General features: G+C 42.2%; 1 pseudogene; it reads left to right on the plus strand.

The window, feature by feature from the left end:
• The first annotated feature begins 578 nt into the window (after nucleotides 1-578).
• LOC111822362 (uncharacterized) lies at nucleotides 579-697 on the plus strand (annotated as a pseudogene).
• The last annotated feature ends 3,476 nt before the right edge of the window (nucleotides 698-4,173 follow it).

Consider the following 4,173-nt stretch of genomic DNA (forward strand, 5'->3'; position numbering starts at 1 on the left):
GTGATATGCAGATGACACAACCTTGCTTGCTGAAAGTGAAGAGGACTTGAAACACTGATGAAGATCAAAGACTACAGCCTTCAGTATGGGTTACACCTTAACATAAAACAAAAACCTTCACAACTGGACCAATAAGCAACATCATGATAAATGGAGAAAAGACTGAAGTTGTCAACGATTTCATTTTACTCGGAGCCAAAATCAACGTCCATGGAAGCAGTAGTCAAGAAATCAAATGATGCATTACATTTGGACAAATCTACAAAAGACCTCTTTAAAGTTTTGAAAAGTAAAGATGTCACTTTAAGGACTAAGGTGTGCCTGACCCAAGCCATGGTATTTTCAGTCGCTTCATAGTGGTTGCAGAAATGTGCTAAAGCATAACAATGATTGTGAGGATGGCACAGGACTGGGCAGTGCTTCGTTCTGTTATACACAGGGTCACTATGAGTTGGAACCGACTTGAAGGCACCTAGCAACAACAACAACAGCCCCCTAAACTGTGAGAAAATAAATTTCTATTTGTCAAAGCCACCCACTTGTGGTATTTCTGTTATAACAGCACTAGATGACTAAGAGTCTATGACCATACTACCCTGAAAGCAGCCGATCTCCTCTGATCTCGGAAGCTAAGCAGGGTCGGGCCTGGTTAGTACCTCGATGGGAGAACACGTGGGAATACCAGGTGCTGCAGACGTTTGGCTGCTAACCAAAAGGTTGGCAGTTCAAATCCACCAGCCACCCCTTGGAAACCCTAAGGGGCAGTTCTACTCTGTCCTATAGGGTCGCTATGAATCAGAATCTACTCGAAGGCAAGGGGTTTGGTTTTTAGACAAAGACAGGTCCCAAACTACCCAAATGCCCATTAGCAATAGAATAAATACAGTTAAATATTCATACAATGGAACTAATGTATAACAATGAGAATGAACAATCTATGCCTACACTCAATATGCATGAGCCTCAGAAACAATGCTAAACAAAAGAAGTCAGACACAAAAGAGTACATACTATATACATACGTTTATATAAAGAACAAAAATTTGTACAACTCATCTCTGCTATTAGAAGTTAGGGGTAATGGTTATACTTGGGGTGGAGAGAAATGAATGGAATTTTCATGAGAGGAGTTTCTGAGGAGCTGAAAATGTTTCTTGATCTGGGTGCTGCTTATTTTGGAGTGTTCAACTGTGAAACTTTATTGAGCTGAACATTTACATGTGTTTATTTTTTTAAAAAAGGTGAAATAAATATTACAGTAAGTGTTCTATTTAACTATTAATACATTAAAAGAGGGAAAGAATAAATGCCTTTTTTTTTTTCTCCCATTGTCCCTTAAATTTACCATGCCCCTAGATTAAAATTCCAGCAAGCCGTTGAATTTTCTCCTTGCTCTTAGAAACTGGTGGAGGGGTAGGTGAGCTTCAGGCTTGCAGTTCCAAGCTGAGGGAAGAGAGAAGGCTAAGGATATCTGAAGCTTTTTTACCCAGGACTGGATATTCTAAATGCTGAGTTGAGACTGTTGATTACATAAAATTTTGCTGGTGCTGGCATAGAGTGGGAAGGGAAACAGGGACAGGAAGAAAACAGTTATGTAAAGGTACCTTTAATCCTCTTGATAGCCAATGCAGCCAGGAGTTGCTTAGCCATTATCAAACAAAAGTTTAAGTGATAGTGCTGGGTATGGCTCAATTAGCAGCTGCTCCGACCAAGGTGGTCCAACCGAATGCAGAAATTATTGAGTAATATCATTAATATCACACGCAAGTAAAACTTTGCTGAAGTTCATTGAAAAGCTCCTGCAGCAGTATATTGACAGGGAACTGCCAGAAATTCAAGCCGGATTCGGAAGAGAACATGGAACTAGAGATATCATTGCTGACGTCAGATGGATCCTGGCTGAAAGCAGAGAATACCAGAAAGATGTTTACCTGTGTTTTATTGACTAAGCTAAGGCATTTTACTGTGTGGATCATGAGAAATTATGGATAACATTGCAAAGAATGGGAATTCCAGAACACTTAATTGTGCGCATGAGGAAACTGTAAATAGATCAAGAGGCAGTTGTTCAAACAGAACAAGGGGATACTGTGTGGTTTAAAGTCAGGAATGGTGTGCTTCAGGGTTGTATCTTTCACCATACCTATTGGATCTGAATCTGTACGTTGAGCAAATAATCCGAGAAGCTGGACTATATGAAGAAGAACAGGGCATCAGAATTGGAGGAAGACTCATTAACAACCTGCGTTATGCAGACGACACAACCTTGCTTGCTGAAAGTGAAGAGGACTTGAAGCACTTACTGATGAAGATCAAAGCCCACAGCCTTCAGTATATATTACACCTCAGCATAAAGAAAACAAAAATCCTCACAACTCGACCAATAAGCAACATCATGATAAACGGAGAAAAGATTGAAGTTGTCGAGGATTTCATTTACTTGGATCCACAATCAACACCCATGGAAGCAGTGTCAGGAAATCAAAAGACACATTGCATTGGGCAAATCTGCTGCAAAAGACTTCTTCAAGGTGTTGAAAAGCGAAGACGTCACCTTGAAGAATAAGGTGCGCCTGACCCAAGCCATGGTATTTTCAGTCGCATCATATGCGTGTGGAAGCTGGACAATGAATAAGGAAAACCAAAGAAGAATTGACACCTTTGAATTGTGGTGTTGGAGAAGAATATTGAATATACCACGGACTGCCAAACGAACGAACAAGTCTGTCCTGGAAGAAATACAACCAGAATGCGCCTTAGAAGCAAGGATGGTGAGACTATGTCTTACATACTTCAGATATGTTACCAGGAGGGATCAGTCCCTGGAGAAGGACATCATGCTTGGTAAAGTACACGGTCAGTGAAGAAGAGGAAGACCCTCAACGAGATGGACTGACACAGCGGCCGCAACAATGGGCTCATGCATAACAAAAATTGTGATCATGGAGCAGGACCAGGCAGTGTTTTGTTGTGTGGTACATAGGGTCGCTATGAGTCGGAACCGACTTGATGGCACCTAACAATAACAACAACAACAGACCAAGCAGAACCTGTCCCTTCCTGTCCAGTGTGGCTCAAGCCAGTCAAACCCAGTTTACTAGCCTATATGTCAAAGAAAAAAATGCAATTTCTCTTACTGCACCTGTGAGCCGTGATAACCTATGTAGTCCATAATGTTTGTATGCACTTTCTTGTGAGCGACAGTATAAAAGGTTCTGCCTCCCTTTGTTCTGAGAGCTTGATTTGAGGTATACAGCTCCTTGCCTGCACGCTTGCAATAAACGCTCTCCCTCCCTCCTGACGAGAAGCCTTACTGAGCAGGACCTGCTTTGGGTAACACTCTGGGGGTGGCAGGTATATAAAGCTGGTGTTCTTGGGTGGGTCTGATAGGTGATTAAAACTGGTGTTAGCCTGTGGGATGCTTTTATGGAGTGTTTGTGGGCAGTTCCCCTTATACCAGCGGATGCATCTCTAGTCCAAGTGGCTGCTTGTATTAAGACAGAGCTAGAACCATTTTCTTAAAATCATTGTCTCCTCAGGACAGCCCCTCACCCAGCCCATTTCCTGAAGTTGTTTTTTCTTCTTAGAACTTCCTTGAAAAGAAACAGCCACTGGCTAACCGGAATCCGCTGAAACAGGTCCTGCCCGCCATCTTGGCACTCCACATGACCTTTAGCTCATTAACTGCTTCATGCATGGTAAATTCTCCACCTCTTGGTAGAGGGCTGACATGCTAATGAACAAAAATGGCTAACTTCCTCTTACACAGGGAATCGAACCCAGGCCCTGAAAATGCTTACTCGTTCTGGAATGCTCTGTGCCAGTGTGCACATTGTCTTGTATTTTGTAATTGATCTTGCCTATGTAAAGCAGCCTCAACAAGCTGCCTGGGAGCAGTCTTGAAAGCACTTAGACCTGAGTGTTTCCTTGCTTGGCCAACAAATTAAGTTGCCTTTCGTTCTCCCCAACATGGTCTCTGTCTTTTGGCCCCAACGGAGTCACACCGAGCAGAACCTGGAGTTCCCAACAACAGTATCAGTTATCTTTTAATACAAAAAAAAAAAAAGACTCAGTGCTGTCGAGTCAATTCTGACTGATGGCAACCTCAAGTGTTACAGAATAGAACTGCTCCATAAGATTTTCTTGACTGTAATCTTTACAGAAGCAGATCAC

Source organism: Trichechus manatus, unplaced genomic scaffold (genome assembly GCF_000243295.1).
Source record: "Trichechus manatus latirostris isolate Lorelei unplaced genomic scaffold, TriManLat1.0 scaffold00164, whole genome shotgun sequence".
Classification (NCBI taxonomy): domain Eukaryota; kingdom Metazoa; phylum Chordata; class Mammalia; order Sirenia; family Trichechidae; genus Trichechus; species Trichechus manatus.